This window comes from Zingiber officinale, chromosome 11B (genome assembly GCF_018446385.1).
Source record: "Zingiber officinale cultivar Zhangliang chromosome 11B, Zo_v1.1, whole genome shotgun sequence".
NCBI classification, from domain to species: Eukaryota; Viridiplantae; Streptophyta; class Magnoliopsida; order Zingiberales; family Zingiberaceae; genus Zingiber; species Zingiber officinale.
In genome coordinates this window covers 86,854,227-86,879,204 of record NC_056007.1, presented here as the reverse complement: position 1 = coordinate 86,879,204, position 24,978 = coordinate 86,854,227, and the positions used below count along the sequence as shown (strand labels likewise).

The window sequence follows — 24,978 nt, the reverse complement described above, 5'->3', positions numbered from 1 at the left end:
TTGATCTTTTGGTTTTCTTCTTTATTAGACTATGTTTTGAACTTGTTATGTTTTGGATTGTTTTACTTATGGATCTTGTATGGATTCTTATCGTTGATGGACTTTGTTGTGGTTTGGTTATGTTTTACTCCATGCCTGTCTGGACGGCAGAAGAGGTGAGTTTGTCGGATTTGAGCTTTACGAGTGTAGTGGAGTAGGGTTGATTTCGAGTCAGAGTATTATTCTTCCGTTTACTTGTTATATAAATTACGTGGGTGATTATTTATTTACTGTTATTATTCCAGCCGCATGTGGCTGAGGTATATGGATATGTAGAAAGTTTCAGATTGTCCGCCGTACAGGGGAGATGCTGCCGAAATTTCTTCGGACAGGGACTCCTCCGGGGCGTGATATTTATCGTCATGTTGGACTAAATCCACCTGCAGGATTTACATGACAATCCTTATGAGCTCCTCTTGGGGGCATTATTAACCTAGATTACTAGGACACAGTTTCATTCTATAATCAACAACACACCATATAAATAATAACATTTCCCAACTTATCGGGCCTATTGATTTATCAAGCTAAATCGCACCCTTTGATAAATCAAAGAAATGAATATTAAGAATATGTGCTTGTTATTATATCATGATTAAGAGCACACACTTCCATAATAATAAAGGTCTTGTTCTTTTATTAAGTCAGTATAAAAAGAACTTACCTTAAATGATCCATCTCAATACACTCTGAGTTTACTTGTGTAATTTTATAGTCAAGATAAACTAATATCAAATTATACTACGACTATTCTAATAATTTGTTCCTATCCATCTTAGTCGTGAGCAACTGTTTATAATTTATAAAGAACTGATAACATGATCTTCTATGTGTGACATCACATACCATGTTATGTACAATATAAATTAATTGAACAACTACACTTAACATAAATGTAGACATTTGACCAATGTGATTCTTTATTTTACAAATAAATATTTATACCAAAAGTTAGGTCTTTAGTATACACTCTAACACTTACTTCGATAATAATGATGGGATGACTCTTCACTTGAAGAAACCCTCTCCAAATGAAGTTGGTTTGCTATTAGAATACTCTGTGAAATGAGATGAACTGTCGCCACTCCTTCTTGCTCTGCCGCTTGAACCCCAGATAGTAAAGTTGTCAGAAGGAAGCCGAAAGGTGGAGGTCACACTAAAGAACTCCTCCAACAAGGTGGATGCTCAGAGCTTGCTGCCGTCACTGCCTCTTGAAGTGCGCTGCCGCTGTCACTATGACAAGGACTCCAGGGAGCAAGGGAAGTAGAAGAGAACACCAGAGAAACCTCTCCGGTGAGCTGAGCTCGAACGGAGTCATCATTGAAGTTCACTGTCACCTTGAAGAGTGTCGCTATTGTTCGCCACATGGAATAAGAAGAAGAAGAATGGACTATAAATGTTTGATCGGCGGTAGTGAAGGAAAGGGAAGAGGTCACCTACTAGTGGTGAAGGAAGAAGAAGTGGTGGCGGGGGTGATGGCTTGTCACAAACCCTAAAACGAAGAAGAACTGAGATGTGCGTCCGTGTGCGAGAATCGGGAGAAGAGGTAAGGTTAATGGGTTTCAGATTTTGGACTTAGGTTTTGGGTTCATTGGAAGCTTGGATCCGGATTTGATAAGAGAGATTGATATTGGATTATGAAATTGGCCTTCAAGATTGGACTTCAAAATTGGGCTTGAGGATTGGGTTTAAGGTTGAAACCATTAGAAGTTGATATCTTTCTTGATTGAGCTAGATGAACCCAACTCTCCATTTGACTTGGACCAAATATTCTCAAATTGAACCGACTTTAGATCTATAGCTTTGAGCCAATCGATTTGACTTGACTTATGTCCATGGCTCTTCTTTAATTCCCTATAAAATCATGAAATAATGCCAAAATTAGGGAGAAAGTATAAAAATCTCACAAATATATCCTAACTCACGAATCATAATATTAAGCAAGATTTAAGCGAATGAGAGGACAAAAATGCTAAGTATGAGAGCTAAACTATCACATCAAAATACTAGTTATCAAATCCCCCACACTTGTTCTTGTATGTCTCAAGCAAGTAAAATAAAATAAGAAAACAATTAAATTCCCCAATACAATACCCAATCATATGTGGAAGATGATAAAAGAATAGTTACCAAGGATCGTCAATATTCAAAAATTAAGGCATTCCTGAACTTAGTTCTTGCATTTGTTAATAAGTATGGTGACTTCAATGAATCTTGAATAGACTAAGAATGATAAACCTCTCAAGACAATAGTGGTTACTCTCTCACACATAAATAATGCAAAAGTAGAGTTCTCTCTATTGGGCCCCGTGGTTGTTTTGATATGATCAACCAAGTTAGGTTAGGTCCTGTTTGGTTTTGATCCCTATGTCTAAGTGTGTAGGAGCTTAGGAGCACAGGAAGTCGAGCGGAAGACGCAACTAGCGAGAAGGACGGCACGGGAAGGGAGCCGACGGGCTTGGTGCGTCCGAAGGACGAAAGAGCTGCGGAAGAGTACACCGGTGGACGAGAAGAACGTACGCAAAGTTCGAGGGACGAGAAGCCAGAGCGGAAGCCTGCTCGAGGAGAAGGCCGAAAATTGTGTTCGGGTATGCCCTATTTCGATTGGCCGCAATCACCCAAGTGATCGGAGCTTCGGAAGAAAAAAATGAGTGAAAAGGAGCTGGAAAAGAAAGCTGAAGGTGCCCTCAATGCAATGTCGAAGGCGCCTCCGCCTCTTCAGGTAGGAGGGTGCCCTCCATGCCTTGAGGGTGCCCTCTATAGAGTCTGAGGCATCCTCAAGGCTATTGAGGGTGCCCTCAAACCGATCAAACTGATTGTTTGCGAGTGGATAAAAGTTTATCCACTCGCCTCGGCTGGAGGCGCTCTCTACCCCTTGGGAGGCGCCCTCAAGCCTTTAGATAGAGTTTTCAGGATCTATAAAAAGGCTCCTGGAGTTAAGAAATAATAAATCAACTCTTGTACTAACTTCCTAGCAACTCTTAGAGCTTTCAGTGTGTAAAAGGCTTCTCCGCCTTCAAAGAAGAAGGTTCTTAGTTAGCTATTCAACCTCCTTGAATTAACAACCACCTAGGTTGTAACCAAGTCAATCCCTGAGTTTTCTTTCTTTTCTATTATTTTATTATTGTTGCATTCTTAAAGTTGAAAGAACGAGGAGGGTATCTTTTTCTTTTTCAGGCAATTCACCCCTCCCCTCTTGTCGGTCCGGTAAACCAACAAGTGGTATCAGAGCCCAACAGCCTCATAAGGACTAACCGCCATCTGAAGCAGCAAAGATCAAAACGATGGTCGGTGCAAGTATTCATCCCCCGAAATTTGACAGAGACTTCGCAACATGGAAACACCGAATGGAGGTATTTTTTAAAATGGATTTCGATATTTTATTAACAATGAAATACAATTTTGTAGCACCTACATATCAGAAAGGAGCCAAGAAAGAAGAATATCAGTGGACGAAGAAAGAGCAAGTCGATTTCGTGGCGAACGAGAAAGAAGAGTTGCATATGCTCAGCATCCTTTTTCTCCCCGGGAGGTCAACTGAATCGACAGCTATGATTCCACCAAAGATCTCTGGGAGAAGTTTCTGGAGCTCCACGATGGTACTTCAGAAGCCAAGTTAGCAAGGCGGAATATCCTCCGAACTCAGCTAACTAATCTCCGGATGAACAATGGAGAAAAGGTAGTGCAACTCTAAGCATGAATCAAGGAGCTGATAACTCAGCTAAACAATCTCAGAGAATTGGTAACAACCCAAGATTCAATCTGGTATGTGCTCAACACCTTCCCAAGAACTTCAGAATGGGCATCCTTAGTAGATGCATACTACATCTCTAAGGACTTTGAGGTAAGTACGCTAGAAAATCTATTTTCTACCTTCGAACTTCATGAATCTCGAATTACAGATTCAAAAGACATAGAAAAGACAAACCTCAACGTTGCCCTAAAGGTAAGGACGGAAGATCAAGAGTCCGAGACATCCATCGATGAAGGCGAAACGACTCTACTAGTAAAAAGGTTCAATAAATTTCTTAAGTCTAATAAGTTTAAATCACAGTCAAGTAGGCATCATCGAAACAAAAGAATTGTCTGATGCTACAACTGCAACGAAGAATGACACATCAAGGATGACTGCCCAAAATTGAAAGAAAAGGACAAGCACAAAAAACCAACTTCCTCCAAATACAAGACCATGAAGGCCACTTGGGATGATTCTTCATCCTCTGATTCTGAAGTAGCAGCCTTCTTGGGACTAGCGCTAATGGCCAACCATCAAGAAGAAGATGAGACCAGCTCAGAGATGAGCATAGATGAAGGGGAAGGATCAGAAGAAGAAAGCTTCGATGAAGGGGGAGCATCACAAATTGAGGTAAGTGAGGTATGTGCTCTATCTCCCAAACAGTCCTTTCAATTTATTAAGAGTCTTACTAAAGATCTAGTTAAATTAGAAAAGAAAAATGCTGAATTAAAATTGAATTTAGCAAAAGCCCGCCCTCTACAATTGTGTGATAATCTAAAATTAGAAAATGAAAAATTAAAGATAGAAAATGAAAATTTTAAAAATGATCATGCATGCTATTAAAACTTAAAATTTATGGTAAATTAAATTGGTATATTAAACATCACCAAGGTCAACTTAGAAGAATACCAAAAGGATATGTACCCCCTAGATATCTAATTAACCTAGTAGGAAAGAACCTTCTGTTAATCAAGGCTTTCAAAAGAAATTAAATATTTCAATTTCTTAAAAGTCTTTGTCTAGAAGTGGTTGATGATCCAATAACCAAGAAGGCCTAGTGTCTCACCATAGTCTGGAAGTCAATTATCAAATTAAATGTTTAATTGACGAACTAACAAACAATTAAGATAATACTTTTAAATTCTTATCAACTATTTAAATATTTTAAATTATTTTTGGAAATTTCTAATTTGGAAATTGTTTCAAATTTTATTTAAACTTGGAAAATTTGAAAAATTTAAAAATTTATAACTTGAAAATTTGGAAGAATAAAATGAGTGAAAAGGAGCTGGAAAAGCAAGCTGAAGGCGCCCTCAACGCAGTGTTGAAGGCGCCTCCGCCTCTTCAGGCAGGAGGGTGCCCTCCATGCCTTGAGGGCACCCTCCATAGAGTCCGAGTTACCCTCAAGGCTATTGAGAGTGCCCTCAAACCGGTCAAACTGACCGTTTGCGAGTGGATAAAAGTTTATCCACTCGCCTCGGCTAGAAGCGCTCTCCACCCCTTGGGAGGCGCCCTCAAGCCCTTAGATAGAGTTTCTAGGAGATATAAAAAGGTCCCTGGAGTTAGAAAATAATAAATCAACTCTTGTACTAACTTTCTAGCAACTCTTAGAGCTTTCAGTGTGTAAAAGGCTTCTCCGCCTTCAAATAAGGAGATTCTTAGTGAGATGTTCAACCGCCTTGGATTAACAACCACCTAGGTTGTAACCAAGTCAATCCCTAAGTTTTCTTTCTTTTCTATTATTTTATTATTGTTGCATTCTTAGAGTTAAAAGAACAAGGACGGTATCTTTTTCTTTTTCAGACAATTCACCCATCCCCTCTTGCCGGCCCGCTGCGCCAACACTCTCAAAGCTACTCATGATGTCGTACTACCACATGCTTGCTTTTTTCCTATTCTCCACCACTATAAACACAAGAATAGCATGATTCTGAAGGACTTATTAGAATCACAAAGAAGTAAGAGGAGAACAAGAATAAGGAAGATGGTATAAAATGTAAGAAAGAAAACAATGAAGACATGAGACAATAGGAATGCTATCATGTTGAGCTCAACTAAACAATACACATAAGCATTCCTTACAAACAAATCACTATTTCCCTTCTCTTTCATGCTTATCCATATACACTCTAAGCTCAAAGTAGCACTCCAAAAAATGCACATCAAAATCTATCATCATTTATCACTCAAATAAATAAAAATTACACGACATACCAAAATATATTCTTTTCTTCTTCTTCTTTTTCTTCTTTTTTTAATTCTTGTTTGTGGTGCCTACATTTATTATTCTTTTTTTTTCTTTTCAACATGAAGTGCTATTAATACAAGTCTCTCAACAATACAAAATATCTCTCAAAAATAAATATGGCTCAAAAAGATAAAGCATGGCTTGACCATGGTGATCAAGCACGGCTCACTCATGCTACATTTCGAATCTAGTCTTTCTCTTCCAAAAGTATACACCTCTCCAACCCCCAACACACACACACATAAAATTTGACTGTCTAGAGAATAGACTCAACAAGATAACAAACCAATGTTTCAATATTCAAAAGAATAGCAAGACAAGTCACATAAGATAAGGGGGAAAAAAGATGGAAACAACCAAGGATGAAAAGGATGTTATCAACAATCATGCATCACAAAGAATAGGAGGAAATAAACAAGATAGCCTTTATCATAATCATGCAACTTATGCTAAATGTGGTCTCAAAAAGGAGCAAAGTAAGTTCTAGAGTAACGATCATCAAGAGTGCAAACCACACATAATGAGGGAGATAAATAAGAACGGATAATGCCCTCACTGGGTATAAAATGGTCAAGCTCAATTTATCAAAATAAAATCCATCATCACACTAGTAACCATTTACAATCAATGAAGTCAATCATGCCAATCGATTCCAAAGTTCGACGATCAAACTTACCTAGCTTTTACAACTTTTAAGATGATATAAAGATATGCATGGGGAATTTATTCAAAATCGACAAAACTAAAACCTGAAAATCACTTGACAAGCAAAACAAGACAACTAAACAAGATAACCAAAACAACCAATACAACTAAAGCAAATATATCTACAAAGAAAAAGAAAAGGAAAGGGAAGGGAACACAAAAACTCCCCTGACTCCTGGCAGCTGAAGGTGATTTAGAAGTAATATCCACATACGAAAGGGAATAACTCAATAAACAATATATCTCAGCCATTGAAGATGGTTCAATAATAAAATCCACGCCAAAGGTGGAATAGATCGAGGTGAGGTGAGAGCCTTCTTCATGTGGTCAGAATGGTCCTAAGCTACTACGTCCAATATCATCGCCTCCGGGAAAAATCTCTCTAGTGGATGAAGGTCACTCAGCTGGAGCATCCACTCTAGAAGCTCGATTATGACAAGAGATAATGGGGTCCTGTTCAACATCAATAGAGACTTCAACAATAGTGGAAGTGTCAAGTCTGGAGGCCTCCAACTATCCACAACTTCCCACTCTAATGATTATTGCTCTAACTCTGGTACTTCTGGTTGTACAACTGAAGAACATAATTCTGTGGATATTGTCTCTACTTCAACATCATCTACAATAATATCATAAGCATGAGTAGCTGGCAACACACAAGTATTATCCTCCATATTTGACATAATAATATCTTCACCACCATATTTGTAACATCAATATTTTCATCCAATATTTTACATGCATAATCAACAATAATTACAGCAACTACAACTCCATTATCATAGCATAGAGAAACGGAGGAGTTCTATAGAATAGCTGAATCAAATACAAGAATACCACTGACTCTACAATTCATCTCCTCAGGTATGTTAATACCATCAGAAATATCCTTTGAGGGAGACTGACCGATGCCTTGTACTAGTATTTGGCTAATGGATGATGTCATCTGGTTAAATTGGATCTACAAATTTTGTATCTTTATTGCATTAAGAGTGGCTTGTTGTTGCAATTGTAAGGTAACCTGCATGAACTCTTTACATCCTTGCACAAGGATTTCTTCATTAGAGCCCTTGAATGTATCCAAGAACATGGGTTCAACTTGCTGAAATATTTATGACCATGTAAGAATTGAGTTATCCTGGAATCCCAATGGCCTCTGATATGCTGAAAAAGATTGATTCAATTGTTGTTGCTCATTCCCATGCATGAAATTTTGATGGTCCATCTAGTCTAAATTGTAACACCGAGGATGCTCAATAGCCTGTTATTGTATATCCCCATACCACTCAGGAATCTATTGGGGTTGATAGTATTGGGGTTGGAAGTACCCATGTTGCTCTGGAATCTAAGGTTGAAAATATTGAGATGAATAATTACCCCAATCATGACTATAGGTGTTAGGAGCTGAATCATATGCATCTTGATATTGATGTTAGGAATAATGGGGTTCCATAAAAAATCTAGCAGTCTTTCGGATGAGGTGGATTATAGCAACTGGATGAGATAGACTGCCACAATTAGTACATATGTGTCTCACTTTCCCAGTATCTGAATTGTGATATTCATTAAAGCCACCAAATTGCTATGAATAAAGATCCATGTTGAACTCAAAGAAATTTCCTATCTTACCTGAAACAATGGCAATGCAATCACTAGACACAGGAAGTAATCATGACAAAATACATAGATATATAAAGCATAAAAGAATCAAGTCACCAAACAATTTATTTTCTTCAAAAAAATAGAAAAATAATCCTAATATCACCAAACACCACTAACACTCCTCGATAACAACACCAATTTGATAAGATTGTACTATCATGATACGATATCAAAAGAATTAAATACTGAATTGATGTACGCTAGTATATCATAGGTGTGGGTGCAATCGACCTAGGTTTGATCGAGTACAATTATGATTTTGATGTGTGCAAAGAGTTTAAGTTAGGTTTAATATTGGTTTGATGTGTTTGAGTCATGCAAGACTTGGTGAAACACACATGAGGAGCTTGGTACGACCAAGCTTGGAAAGCTCAGCCTAGGGCTCGGGTCCTTGAGACGGTGAAAGATGATGTGGAATGTATCCGAGGGACCGTCAGATAAGGAGCAATGGAGTAGAGACAAGGGAAGCAAACTTCAAGGCAACATGAAGGATGCATGGAGAGGAGTCGTGGGCTCTAGTGCATCTAAGGGACGAAGGCCAAGGAAGAGAGCTTCAAAGGGCGACTCAGAAGAGGATGAGTGTGAGTGTGTAACTGGGACCAATTGACTGGAAGAAGTTGTAGTCGACTGGTCCAGTCAATTGAGTAGTCTACTGGGAGTGAACAGAGGTACTCTGTTCGCTCAGCCAGTAGCTATTAGTTGACTGGTAAGTGGTTGTTAGCGACCGTTGCAGAATCCAGGATTCTGCGGAGTAGCCTTTGTCTACATCCAACGGTAGCCCCAGTCGACTGATGGAAGTGTCAATCGACAATCTGCAGGAAATGAATTGTCTTGTGATCAACTCTTTCTACTCTATTTAAAGAGAGCTTGGGGCATTAAAAGAGGTTACTGCTTTGATTAACATTCTCTTAGTCTTTGCCTCCAAGCTTCCAAGTCTTTCTCTTCCTCCTAAATCTAAGTTTTCATCTTGTAAAGAGGAAGAGAGATTTATGAGAGATTTGCTCCACCGAGAAGGAGAAAGCTTTAGCCGAAGATTGTCGAAGACAAATCCACCGACGGATTGAGGGATCATCCACCTCAAGGGCAACTCGTGGAGTAGGAGCAAGCAATCTACGAACCACGTTACATAATCTTGTTAGCGTTTACTTTCTCTCTTACTTAGTTTTTATTGTTATTATTCTACTACGCACTAACATTGTTGGAAGGTAATTAAATGATTTTGGGGCCAACATCTATTCAACCCCCTTCTATCCGGTCAACAATCCTAAACAATAGGGTTAACTTGAGTCATCTACCAATGAATGCAACGATGGAATGATAACCATAGGATTGTATGTTATTTATGTTTTTTGATTTTTGATATGGAAATGGAAATTTTAGATTTTGATTCTAAACCTAACAAATAAGATGGAAAAATAAGTATGAAATTTATCCTAATGAAATGAACAACATCCTATCTACCCATTAATAATGATATCGCAATGCATTGCCACTCTACACTACAATTTCACCATCAACAGAATTAAACTAAGGAATGAAATAACAAAGTATTAAATGAAACATAATATAGTAAATGAAAGACAATGCAAGTAAAGGAAAGCTAACCTAACCTAAACTACAATTGCACCAGGATTAAAGAAAACGTAAAGTGAGAAAATAACGAACTAAGCATTAAAGAAATCTAATCTAATCTAACAAAATATTTAAATGAAGTCATAGAACTGAGCAATTGAAAGAGAAATACAAAGCAAGAGTTAAGCAAACAAAGATGCATCAAATTGAACTTAACTATTTAAAGAGACATTTCACCGAACACATGACATGCATGAATTAGAACCTAACTACGATTGGAACATTTCATCAAATCAGTTGTGTGCATGAAACTATTTAAGCATAGTACGTGCAATTCAAATATGCAGAATCAAGTTTAATACAAGCATTCAACCATAATTAATAAATATCAACATGAATAAAGCAAGTTACCACTCCACAATCCACACTCAACTTTCAATGCCAAAGGACTAGCCTTGCCGTCACACAAGGGCCCAGAGATAGAATCCCTAACTTTGGTGAACAATAGCACACTGTCAGTCTGCTACTTACTTTGACAACAACGATGGGATGACTCTTCACTTGAAGAAACCCTCTCCAAATGAAGTTGGCTGGCTTTGAGAATACTTTGTGAAATGGGATGAACTACCGCTACTCCTTCTTGCTCTGCCGCCTGAAGCTTAGATAGTAAAGTTGTCTGAAATAATTTGGAAGGTGGAGGTCACACCGGAGAACCCCTCTGGTGAGGTAGATGCTCGAAGCTCGCTACTGCCAATGCCTCTTGAATTGCGCTGCTACTGTCACTACAGTAAGGACTCTAGGGAGCAAGGGAAGTAGAAGAGAACACCGGAGAAACCTCTCCAATGAGTTGAGCTCAAACGGAGTTGTCCCGAAATTCACTACCTCCTTGAAGAGTGTCGTTGCCACTCACCACTTGGAATCAAGAAGAAGAAGAATGGACTGTGGATGGACGGCCAGTCGCAGTGAAGGAAAGGGAAGAGGCCGCTATCCGATTGTGAAGGAGGAAGAAGTGGTGGTGGCAGGTGATGGCTTGTCGCGAACCCTAAAATGAAGAAGAACTAAGATGTGCATCCATGTGTGGGAATTGGGAGAAGAGGTAAGGCTAATGGGTTTCCGATTTTGGACTTAGGTTTTGGGTTCATAGGAAGTTTGGATCTGGATTTGATAAGAGAGATTGATATTGGACTATGAAATTGGCCTTCAAGATTGGACTTCAAAATTGGGCTTGAGGATTGGGTTTAAGGTTGAAACCATTCGAAGGTGATATCTTTCTTGATTGAGCTAGATGAACCCAACTCTTCATTTGACTTGGACCAAATATTCTCAAATTGAACCGACTTTAGATCTATAGCTCTGAGTCAATCGGTTTGATTTGACTCATATCCATGGCTCTTCTTTAATTCCCTACAAAATCATAAAATAATGTCAAAATTAGGGAGAGAGTATAAAAAGCTCATAAATATATCCTAACTCACGAATCATAATATTAAACAAGATTTAAGCAAATGAGAGGATAAAAATGCTAAGTATGAGAGCTAAAATATCACATCAAAATACTAGTTATCAGCGAGCCCAAATATAGCAAAAAAAAAATTTAATCTGTCGCTATTAGAAACAGATATTTAATTATCCAATGCTTCAGTTTACAAGCAAAAGATTATGTCAGCATACATATATAAAATATAGCGGCGAAATATTTAATTATCCATCACTATCAACAATGGATAATTAAATAAATCATCACTATTAACAATGGATAATTAAATCTTTCATCTCTATTAGTGGGAGTCATACATCTGTCGTTATTCCAGCGACAAAAAAGGAGTTTATCGCCCAATCGTTATTAGTAGCCACGGATATTGTAAGTCTATCACTAATAATGATGGTAATTATTAAGTTTATCGCTATATAGAGAAAGAAATTAAACATCCGTCACTAATAGCTGATTTTCTTGTAATGGGTGATTGGATGTTTGCGGATAAGGCCCGGACCAGGTCAGGGTGATTGGATGCTCACGGGAAGGCCCAGAGCAGGTTAGGGTGACTAAATGCTCATAGGGAGGTCCAGAGCATGTCAGAGTGATTGGATGTTCGCGGAGATTCCTAGAACAGGTCAAGAATGACTAGATGCTCATGGAGAGGCTCAAACCATCAGAGTAATTGTGATCCTTCGTTTGAGGGAGGATTATTGGGGATACAATCAAAGTCCCACATTCAAAAGATATGAAAAATATTATATATTTAAAAGGATGTAAGATATCTCTATTGACATGTAGTCTTTTGGGTAGAGCCTAAGAGCAAATCTAATATGTCATAAATACCTTTCTCTCTTTGCAGACATACACACCAAAAAGTTCATAGTTAGCTAGATATAGGAATCATTAAATAAAATAATAAATAAATAATAAATGAAATTATTGGTATATTTTAAGTTTGTAATTTATATTTTCTGTTTATTTTTAAATAAAAATAAATGGAAGGAAATTTCTTATTTTAACAACATTAATTTTTATTAAATTTTAAGATTATATTAATAGAGAGATAATTACTTGCATTTTGTATAAATTTAAATTTTTTATTTTGAGGCTTATATTTGGTATAAATTTTGAAATTTATTATTTTAACATTAATAAAGATAATCTTAAATAAATTTTAACAATAATTTTATATAAATTTCAAGACTACATTAATGATAAATTAAACATTTAAAAGATTGCAAAGAATTTTCCTTTTATTTATTTATTTTATTTAATAATTCTTATATCTTACTAAGTATAGATTTTAAGATATAATGAGTAAACATTTAAAGAATACAGATAATTTCCCTTTCATTATTTTATTTTAGTTATGATTCTTATATTTTTGTCTCTATTTATAAACAAGTGAATAGGCCAAGATTTACAACATATCACAATACTAAACTTTCGTATCATTTCACATCATGTTACTTCGTATTTTATTTCTTGTGTTTATTTCAATTGGTGGGACACGAGCAAGATCATGGAACAAGAAACCTAAGCATTCGCTTAAAACCATTCAGGTCATTATTAATATTTCTTTTGAGAATTTATAATTAATGTTTTTATTGATTTTTTTTTTGTCAGACAATAACTGGAGATCTATTTGACTGTGTTGATATGTACAAGCAACCAGCATTTGACCACCCGTTGTTGAAAAATCACACTCTTCAGGTATTGTGTATTAAAAAAATTAGTCAAATTGTTATACATGATGCTTTTTATTGTATGATATAATTCCTTTGGCTCTTTAACTAGCCTAATAATCTTTACATGCAGTTAAAACCAAGTAATCTTCCAAAAGGAATGAAACTTACAAAATCTGAACCAGGTTCTTTTTATGGATTCAATGATACTTGTCCTTTTGGCACTGTTCTTATCCACCGTGCTCAAAAACAAGATTTAATTGGCTCTCAGCTCTTGAAAAACCAATTTAGAACACAAGCCATAGATAACGACATAATGGTGGAGGGAAGTCATGTGAGTTATAATTTTTTTCACTTTTATTCTTATTATTAATTTAATTTTTATTCATTATTTATAGAGTTCAAATATAAATAATATTTGTATTATACACAGTATGCAATTATGCAAGCTATGAGTGGTCCATTTTATGGAGCGTACGCCAAAATGACAACTCATAAGCTTCCAGATCTACAACCTGATCAAGGATCATCCAGCACTATATATCTTTATGGTGATACAAATGTTCCAGACAATGAAGTCAATGTGATCCAAGCGGGTTGGCATGTAAGTTAATATAAATCATTTATTAATATTGTTAGTTTTATATCATCACTAATACTAATTTCACAGGTTGCACCCACCTTGTACAATTCTAGTTATCCTCGATTTTTTACTTTTTGGACAGTAAGTATAAATATTTTATATATTTTTTATTCTTTTAGCTTCATATATATATTCTTTGGTAAATTATTTATTTACGTGTTTTCAGAGTGATGGGTATGGGGAAACGGGATGCTTGAATTTGGAATGCGCTGGTTTTGTTAGCACCACTAATATTTATGGACCTGGAAGTTTTATTTCTCAATTTTCCACGTATGGCGGTGAACAAAAATATCTACCCATATTAATTGCTAGGGTAATTTTTTTTTTTTCCTTTCTAAATGTGCTATGTTATTTTTATTGAAGGTTAATCCTTATTAATAAATTTTGTGTGTTTTCATTTTTAGGATTCTAATACAGGGAATTGGTGGGTTACTTATAATGATCAGTTACCTCTTGGGTATTTCCCTAAGGAATTACTTCCTAAGATGGATGATTATGCAAGCGCTATTCAAATGGGTGGACGTGTTTACTCTCACTTGAATGTCCCAAGCCCTCCGATGGGTAGTGGTCATCCAACTAGTGAAGGACCTACTAAAACTGCGTATTTCATTCAAGTTCAATTTGTGAATCAGTTGAATAGCTTGTATGGTTTGAATCCTGATTTTATTGAGCCTAAGGCTGATATCGATGATTATTATAGCGTAGGAGGTTATCATTATGTTGATGATAAAGATAAATATATTTTTAATTATGGAGGAGCTGGAGGTTTCAAAAAGTGATACCAACTTTGTTTGTAATAAATTATCTAAGGTTCATTAATAAATTTATATCAACTCTTTTTTACCATTGTTCCATATTGTACAAGAAAATTTTATTAAATTGAGATAGATATTTTTTAATGGAATTATTTCGCGCCAAAATAAAACACTGGCCAATCCAAAATGGATTCTTTTCATGCCCAAAACCAACCTTCCATTGTAATGTCAAAGTCATTCTGCATCATGATCCTTTTCCAAATGTCCAAGAGATTCTCTCTTTTATAGAGAGCAATTATGTATTCACATCTATGGATTATACTCAAATATGAACTCGTGCATTATTGGGGTTGTAAGATTATAAATATAGTCCCGTATTGAAAATGATTTATACACTACAACAAAATCCCTCATAGACATCAGTGGAACAACAACGGTTTTAGGCTAAAACCGATGTCTTTGAATATTTTACACCGATTTTTCTAAAAACTGGTGTCTATGAGCGTAGATTTTAGCTCATAGACATCGATTTTTTAGGCGATGTCTATGAGCGCCCTTTTTTTCGTTAATAGACACCGATTTTAACATCGGTTTTTAAAATCCGATGTTAATGAACCCAAATAAAATATTTTAATTTCCCCACAAGCCAAAATCTGCACACTGTGAATTCCCTCCAAACCTAAATCTTTATCCCGCCCCTTCCTCCGCGCGACCATCTCTCTCGCGTAAACCTAAACCGAGACATCTCTCTCAGCCTAAACCTAAACCTCCGACCATCCGACCATCTCTCTCAGCCTAAACCTAAACCTCCGACCATCTCACTCAACCTCATCTCCCTCTTCCCCCTTCCTAGATCCTCTCCCGATCAGGATCAAGACACGACGAACTTGCTTCTCCGTCCAACCACACCGCATCTCCTCCAACTCCTCCATTTGGTTGAGAAGAGGAGGCCTTCTTCGCATTCCGGTAGTCCATACTTTATCTTTTCCTTTCTACTTCCTCCTGTTTTTGTGTTCGGTTCTGCTCCCTTCCCATGAGGCTTCTTTCCTCTCGGAGTTGCCCAACCTCGCCACCATCTCCTTTGAGGAAGGCTACACCCAACTGTTCGGAGACTCCAACCTCATGCTTCACGGCGACAGCCGGACTGTCCAACTCTCCCTCGACCAGCGAATAGGTTCTGTTAAAAGATTTTTAAAAAAAAAAAAAGAAAGGGACATCTTTGAACCTAACTTGTTCTGTGATCAGGTGCTGCTTTTGCGTCGCAAGATCTCTACCTCCATGGATTCTTTAGTGCCTCCATTAAACTGCCCTCCGATTACGTGGCTGGAGTGGTGGTTGCTTTCTATGTATGCTTCTTTACTCTCGAGTTTAGATTTTGCAGCACTTTCCTTTACCTGTTTGAAAGAAGAAGAAGAAGAAGGAGGAGGAGGAAAAAACAAAAACAGTCTCTCCTCCGCCGCGATGGGCTCTGCAACGGTCCTCGCATCACTCTGCAATGGGGGTGCCGCAAGTGCCTCCGCCGCATCAAGGTCAGGGACAAAGGATCCGTCGCAAAATCTGGCGTCCGGAGGGGAATCGCGTCTCGGAATGTCCGCCGCATCGCAGATCAAGATTCCCCCCTGCACCCGCCTCTTTATCCCCTCAGGTAATAGATCGGAGGTTGATCCGGAAAAGTTAGGGTTTGATCTAGTTTGAGGTGTCGCCGGTGAGATATGGAAGTAACCACTGCTCGGATTTATCCACAGGAGGTCGGAATCGGCCGGGAGCGAGAACCATAACTCCCGATTTGTCTCGTCGTCGCCGGATAAGGATGACCGTTGCTACACGACCAGGGGATCGGCGGCGTTGGTATGCAAGGGCGAGAACACCGACGAAAGAGCCTCGGCAGCCTCTCTACCTCGATTCTTCGTTTCGCTGTCGAACAAGGAGAAGGAGGAGGACTTCATGGTGATGAAGGGCTGCAAGCTGCCACAACGACCCAAGAAGAGATCCAAATTCGTCCAAAAATGCATACTCGTACGCTTCCATTCCCTCCAAAAATCCGATTTTTAAGATCAAACAGTCGAAAAAACTGATTTTTTTCCTCTAATTTCTTTCACAAACTCGATCTAGTTGGTGAGTCCTGGAGCATAGCTGTCAGATCTCTCACAGGAGAGGTATGTAGTCAGGGAGAAGAAGGGATCAAGAAAGGTAGAAATTCTCTCTCTACCTTCGACCAATTTGCTCGTCTCATTCCTGCATCCCATTCACATCTCATGTTCTTTTGTTTCCTGTTCCATAATTCGCAAAGGAGAAGAGGATTAAAGGCCATGTCCATGAAGAGTGATTCAGAATGAAGAAAAAGGGAGAGGTAATACTAATTGCTATCATTGATTATGATCGAATTGGAATTTTTTAGACTGAAATTTAATGGTTTGACTTCCTGTTCTTACTTCAATCTCATGTAGATGCCCAAGTTGGGAAGCTTTTAGAACAAGTGAAATGAGTTCAGGCTTGTATCAATCAGACTTTGAACAATATTTGGTGGATAACTTTCTTGTTGTTGCAAGGATTGCACTCAATCTATATCTAGCATTGAGATAGATAAGGTATTCTAGAGCACCTCAAAATTAATTTTCTTGAAGATAACAATTCTTGATTTATTCATTAATTTTCTAACTAAAAGAGTTTAGTCAATCTTATCCCGATTTAATCCGTCAATTAATAACTAACTATTGCTGGATGTTTTTTAATTCGATTAAATCAAGATGATAAATAATATCACGGGCCCCATACTTGAGTCGCCAGTATTCTTCAGTGAACAGGCAGGTATCTGTGTGGGTTTTCTGGAGCGGGTGTGAATAATGTGATTTCGGCGGAAATCAACGTTGATTCATCTGGAAAATCAACGAGCTTCCACGGATGTCTAATCTACTTGGAAAATATGTATGATGTTCTTTTACTTGTTTGGCAAAGAAAAAGGTGAAATTTCATGGTAAAGTTGTTCGTGCTTCTTTATTTGGAGTGGGTGCTCCTAAAGCATTGGTTATTGGAGTGGTAGAAAGATGCAGGAAAAGATGTTGCTGCAGGATTTCAGATTGGTGGATCCAGTGCCTGTGGAATATGTACCATCAAGAAATCAGAATAGAGATTTCATCCAAGAACAGTTGAATAAAAGGGCTTATTACTTAAGCAGTAGGCTAATTGGTACCTCATCTGGTCAATTGGTTGTTGTGTCATGCAACGTTGGGTGAATAAGAATAACATTATATATCACTCTCACTTGCATATTTTGAGAACTTGCAAGATGCATATATACACTAATTATATTTCTTTGTGTAGTTTTCACTGGATTTTGATTATCATCAATGTTGAGAAGGAGATTATTTTTTTGTTGGATCCTCTTAGTCACCGCATTCGTGATCAAGATTGGAAATATGTTGTCAACATGCAAGTTTTTTGGCTTCTTTTCTTACCTTTGTTGAAACATGTAAGTATTTTGATGTGGCAATACAATTCCCACGGGTTATATGCATGTAGGGCCTTGAAAATGTATAATGCGGAGGCTGGAAGGAAAGGGAAAAAACAACCAACATAGGTAGTTGTCAAGGTATGTCCTTTTGATTAGCAACTGTTTCACTATCCTTGAAGGAGTTATTCCAATATTTCTTTTCTAACATAGGCTCCTCAACAACCGGATGTGGAGCAATGTGGTTTTTATATCATGCGATATATGAAAGATATAATTGAAAATTTTGGAGTTGACCACAAGGATTCACTTCCAGTAATGGTAATAATACAATATTTACCCCTGGTGATTTTGATAATTTCTATGTTTTTCCCCTGGTGCTTGCTATGACTTTTTTGATACAAACCAGATGCTATGCTTTTGTTACAAACCAGATACTAGTTGGAGACTAAATGATTGCCTAAGAAGAAAGGAATTAGAGATTAGGAGCTGCAGTGAGTAGAGTGGCTGGATAAGCTATCTTAAATGGTAACCTTAGGATTAAAGGATTGATTACATTTTTTGAACTTGCTCAACTTCCTCTAAATATCTAACACATTGATACTCGAATTTAACCTAACCTATTAAGATAAATGGGTAATCAATACTAATCTTAATTTGATTGTTTAAATGTTGGGCTCCTGTTTCATAGCAAAAGGTTCATTTTGTGACTCGAAACTAAGTTTTTTTTTATTGTTTAAGTGTATTTTCTGAATTTTGAGAACCAATTTTTTTTGTACATCTACCATCAAGTATGACCCTACTTTATTAGATGCTATCATGTTTCTTTTTTTGCTTCAATTGACAATCTGGTGGTTCGCAGAATCTGGAGTGTGGACAATCTGTTAAGGTTGTCTTTAATCAGATTTCGATTGTGCTACTAGAGATTCATAAATGAATATTTGTCAATCTAATCAGCTGGTTTGGCTTAAGAATAAGATCAGTAATAGCCAACCAAAGTCTAGTAAAAATGCCCTCAAAAGTAACTAGAGTGGCCGAAAAGAGGGAATTAGAATTGGAGAAAGAGATGGAGATTATTAAGGATATCAATGTATATTTTAGTCTCTTTCTCTCTTTCCTAACAACTTAGCTTTTAGGATAAATAGTCAGCCAATCAAATTTGAGAGAAAAAGAGAGGAGAACCTTCACTAGTGCAATTGGCGACCATGCACCACTCTTGTTGTCCGCTGTGCTGTAAGGCAGAGTTGACGGATGTAAGTGAGATATGTTAGGATCTTTATGTTCTTGAATTTGGGATCGTTTCCAAGGTTTTTCTGAAGTAAAATTGCTGCTTAGGATCTTAGCGTCCTATCATAATCGATGTTTCTGAGTTTTGTGACCTAGTGCCCTATGATTACAGTAATTGGCTAGTTTGCATCAAGAAAATTCCCTGCTCTTGATAAGAAAGAAGACCATTAAATAGCTTCCTGATTGTGAATACTTCATTACTTGTAAATTAACCAGATATACAGTTTTCAGTTGATCTGTTACAGTAAAAGCCAGTAATAGAAACTACTTAACCATCCAAATCTCCTATACAGAGATTTAGACCCCCATGTATTTTATAGCTTTTGCTCCTTATTGTATTATGTCTATTAGCCATGTGTATACAAAGGGCACAGTTGCATTCTTGCTTATGAGATTTGGAAGATGGCATCAGAGGTAGTACAATAAATAGTATATCTCTTCATTTGCTTGTTAACTATTAACATTTTCTTTGTTCTTCTATGCTTCTTTCACTAGATTTGTTGTGTAGTCATATTTCTTTGTTCAACCATTATCATGCCTAGTAATTTGTTGTATGATGTTGTCGGTTCTTATCAATCTATACACTTGAATTAGAAGGAGCAAATTATCTATGTTATATTCTAAGCATCATATACTAAGTGTCATATATGAAAGTTTTAGATTCTATGTTATATTCGTTATCTTCCACAGCAGCCTTTAAAAACTCAGTATTCTATTTTATTTGATACATGTGCACATTTGTTTTAGTTATTTGACATATGGTGGATTTATGTGTTTTTACAGTTTACAAATCTCAAGTACTCCAGAGTTGAAATTGATGAAGTGATGTTCGAGTGGGCTGAATGCATGCTAGATTACATTTGAGACAGTTGTACCTTGATGTGTTAAAAGAATGTTCTACCTTGATTTTGATATCTATTAGCTAACTTTTGATGTAAAAAGAATGTTTGAGTATTTTATGGATATTGTTGTAAGAAGATTATTTATATAATTTGTGAATATTTGTATATTTTATGGATATTATTGAATGAAGAATATTTGTATAATTTGTGAATATTTGTGTATTTTTTTTGTTATTGTCGGTTTTTCATTGTTTCGGAAATCAAATTTGTGCTGTTAAAAAATATACATATTACATCGGTTTTCCACCGCTGCAAAACCGGTGTTATTAACTAATATTACATCGATCATTTACCGCTGCCAAAACTGGTGTTATTAACATACGCTAGTACATCGGTTTTACACCGTTGATGAAACGGTGTCGTTAAGTGATACTACACCGGTTAATAACTGATTCGAAAACCGGTGTCGTTAAGTGCTGTTTGGAATTATCTGGGAGATGACTTCTGCCTAGGCGTCCAATTCCTCTTCTTGGGTCAGACCTTGGTTCTAGCCTCAATCTCAGGCTCAGTCTCGGACTCGATGATCTCGGGGGACTTCCCCAACTTAATGACCGGAGCCGACACCTCGACTACTAAAGGGATAGAGTTAGAGATGTCGAGGACCTCAGTCTCGGCCACAACCCCAAAGGGCTCGGCTACCGTCCCATAGGATTCACCCATCATTGAAGGGGGCGGTGTTGGCAGTTCTGAAGACCCCTTGGCTGTGTCTTCGAAGGCCCACATGCCTTCTATAGATGTCAGATCTCACTTTAAATTCTTGGAAAGTGAGGCGTTCAGCAATCTTAATGGAACACAAGTTGCGCGATAAATGTAAAGTATACTCAAATGAATATTTAGTATTTGATAAATTCAAGCAACCCCTCATTGTTCTAAACTACTATCCCATTGTTAGCAATATAGCAAGTGGTTGTTTGACCGATGTTTCTTCTAGTTCTTCCTCATGCATTGTTAATTTTGTGCATAGTTTTACAAATTTTATTAATCTTTTAATCTATGGCAAAATGTGATAATGCTAATCCTAGGCAGTAGTTAGATACAGACGGGTAAATCATACAAGTTTGATTAATCTTTTAACAATTCATAATGTAATGTCGTCCTTTTGATTGCATCTCGTCAATTGTAGACATGTATCTCATTTGCTGTGGATATAAGTGTAAGTACTCCGGGTTAGTTTTTATGTGGTCAACCAAGTCAAGTTAGATCTTGTTATATTTTGATCCTTGTGTCTAAATGTGCAGGAATTTAGGAACATGCAAAGTCGAGCGAAAGATATGATATAGCTAGGGAGAAGGGTAGCACAGGAAGCGAGTCGATGGTTTCTTTGCATCAAAAGGATGAGGTGCTGCGGAAGAGTACATCGGCGGATGAGAAGGATGTGCGCAACATTTCTGAGGGACAAGAAACCAGAGTGGAAGACTGCTCAAGGAGAAGGCCGGACTTGGGTTCGAATGAGCTCAACTCTGGATGGTTGAAGAATCACCTAATTAATTAGAATCGAAGTCAGACAAAGTCAACTCTGAGTTGACCTTGTCCAAGCACCTGAACCAAGTCGAGGTGCTCGAACTTCGAGCGCCTGGAGAGGGTTTGAGTGCTCGGACTACCTTGGTGCCAAACATGTACCTCGTTGCTACGGATCACTTTGGGATCTACGTCAATACTGATCCGGGTGCCTAGACTGGTCTAGGTGCCTGGGATTGGAAAAATGATTTATCACTTAGCCATTGCGAAGTAGATTGAGACAACTAGCTGGGGGTGTCCGGACCCGATCTGGGGGCCCGGGATTCGCAACGTTAGCAAATGGTTACTTTGACTAGTGAAGCTCTAAAATAAGGCTTGGGGCTCGAGATTTATAAGAACACTTGAATACAAGCACTGTACTATCATTTTCTTATTATGCAGTTTCTTTTCTAAGCTTTCAATATCGGTAAGAGACTACTCTGCCTTTAATGAAGGAGTAATTTAGTGAGCTTACTTTATCTTAGATCAGCAACCTCTCCGGTTGTAAACCAAGTAAATCTTCTATCTCTTATTCTTTAATTTATGTTTATTTTTCTAACTACTTAACGTGTGTTCATCTTTGCTAAATAAGAAAGGAAAATAAAGGGTTAAATTTCTTTACAGGGCAATTCATCTCTCTTTTGCCGGCCGCACTAGGACCTATAAGTGGTATCAGAGTGAGGGCATTTTAGAAGGACTAACCACTGACTAAAACAATAAGAAATGACTGGATCTAGCATCTACCCAATAATATTCGAAGGGGAGTTCGCTTTTTGGAAGAAACACGTGGACATATTTTTTAAAATTGATTTCAATATGTTATTAATAATTAAATTTGGCTTTGAAGTGTCCAAAAGTAAAGATGGAAAAGAACTTGAGTAACATTATTGGACTAACAAGTAATAGGAAGAATTTATGACAAATGGTAAGGCCGAGTTTCATCTTTTGAGTGTGTTACCTGCTCAAGAACTCAGAAAAATCGACGCCTACGAAAGTTCTTGGAACTCCACAATCCAAGAAAAGAAGAATCTGACTCTTCGATGGGCATCATTTCATCATCCGACTCTTCGATGGACATCACCTCGTCATCAGAGGAATTCAAGACCGAAGAGATCACCGACACAGTACTAGTAGCCGAATACCTACGTACCCAAAGACAAAGCCACTTTCAAGGAGAGCATTGATGAAGGGGGAATGTCTACCGACAAATGCAATATGGTAAGGCAGGTATATAAGCTTCATTCAGATCAACTGAACAAGTGTATTCAAATGCTAAGTAGATTTTTGTGTAAAAGTAGATCTAAATATCTAAAATCAAAGGAAAAATATGAATGCCTAAAGGAAAATTTTAACAAACTTAAGGTTGAGAATGAAAAATTAAAATATCAACTAAAAAAATTAAAAAAGAACTATGCATGTCCAAATGATCATAATTCTAAAAATTTTCAATGACTAAATTGGTATTTTAGATTTCACAATAACCAAATTAGAAAAATTCCTAGAAATTATATACCACAAAAACGTCTGATAAATCCAGTAGGTAGGAATTTATTTTGCTCCACCGAGAAGAAGAAAGCTTTAGCCGAAGATTGTCGAAGACTAATCCACCGACGGATTGAGGGATCATCCACCTCAAGGACAACTCGTGGAGTAGGAGCAAGCAATATCCGAACCATGTTACATAATCTTGTTAGCGTTTACTTTCTCTCTTAGTTTTTATTGTTATTATTCTACTACGCACTAACATTGTTAGAAGGTAAATGATTTTGGGGCCAACATCTATTCAACCCCTTTCTATCCAGTCAACAATCCTAAACAATAGGGTTCACTTGAGTCATCTACCAATGAATGCAACGATGGAATGATAACCATAGGATTGTATGTTATTTATGTTTTTGGATTTTTTATATGGAAATGGAAATTTTAGATTTTGATTCAAAACCTAACAAATAAGATGGAAAAATAAGTATGAAATGTATCCTAATGAAATGAACAACATCCTATCTACCCATTAATAGTGATATCACAATACATTGTCACTCTACTCTACAATTTCACCATCAACATAATTAAACTAAGGAATGGAATAACAAAGTATTAAATGAAATATAATATAGTAAATGAAAGCCAATGCAAGTAAAGGAAAGCTAACCTAACCTAAACTACAATTGCACCAGGATTATAGAAAGCGTAAAGCGATAAGATAACGAACTAAGCATTAAAGAAATCTAATCTAATCTAACAAAATATTTAAATGAAGTCATAGAATTGAGCAATTAAAAGAGCAATACAAAGCAAGAGTTAAGCAAACAAAAATGCATCAAATTGAACCTAACTATTTGAAGAGACATTTCACCGAACACATGACATGCATGAATTAGAACCTAACTATGATTGGAGCATTTCATCAAATCAATTGTGTGCATGAAACTATTTAAGAATAGTACGTGCAATTCAAACATGGAGAATCAAGTTTAATACAAGCATTCAACCATAATTAATAAATATCAACATGAATAAAAGTAAGTTACCACTCCACAATCCACACTCAACTTTCAATGCCAAAGGACTACCCTTGCCGTCACACAAGGGCCCAGAGATAGAATCCCTAACTCTGGTAAACAATAGCACACTATCCGTCTGCTACTTACTTTGACAACAACAATGAGATGACTCTTCACTTGAAGAAACCCTCTCCAAATGAAGTTGGCCGGCTTTGAGAATACTTTGTGAAATGGGATGAACTACCGCTACTCCTTCTTGCTCTGCCGCCTGAACCTCATATGGTAAAGTTGTCTGAAGGAATCTGGAAGGTGGAGGTCACACCGGAGAACCCCTCTGGTGAGGTAGATGCTCGAAGCTCGCTACCGCCACTGCCTCTTGAAGTGCGCTGCTACTGTCACTACAGTAAGGACTCTAGGGAGCAAGGGAAGTAGAAGAGAACACCGAAGAAACCTCTCTGATGAGCTGAGCTCAAACGGAGTCGTCCCGAAATTCACTACTGCCTTAAAGATTGTCGCTGCCGCTCACCACTTGGAATCAAGAAGAAGAAGAATGGACTGTGGATGAACGGCCAGTGGCAGTGAAGGAAAGGGAAGAGGCCGCTATCCGATTGTGAAGGAGGAAGAAGTGGTGGCGGCGGGTGATGGCTTGTCGCGAACCCTAAAATGAAGAAGAACCAAGATGTGCATCCGTGTGTGGGAATTGGGAGAAGAGGTAAGGTTAATGGGTTTCAGATTTTGGACTTAGGTTTTGGGTTCATAGGAAGTTTGGATCTGGATTTGATAAGAGAGATTGATATTGGACTATGAAATTGGCCTTC

At 37.4% G+C, this 24,978-nt stretch overlaps 1 long non-coding RNA gene across 3 annotated transcripts; it reads right to left on the bottom strand.

The window, feature by feature from the left end:
* Nucleotides 1-10,330: 10,330 nt before the first annotated feature.
* On the bottom strand, nucleotides 10,331-24,978 carry LOC122033322. 3 transcript variants are annotated; one of them, XR_006126495.1, is made up of 3 exons: nucleotides 24,308-24,913; nucleotides 22,615-22,798; nucleotides 10,331-11,366 (listed from the first exon to the last, which is right to left on the bottom strand). It is a non-coding gene; the product is annotated as an uncharacterized LOC122033322 (long non-coding RNA). The 3 variants fall into 3 exon arrangements; XR_006126497.1 differs by lacking the exon at nucleotides 10,331-11,366 and adding an exon at nucleotides 16,631-16,792; XR_006126496.1 differs by lacking the exon at nucleotides 10,331-11,366 and having other exon boundaries at nucleotides 22,531-22,798; nucleotides 24,308-24,978.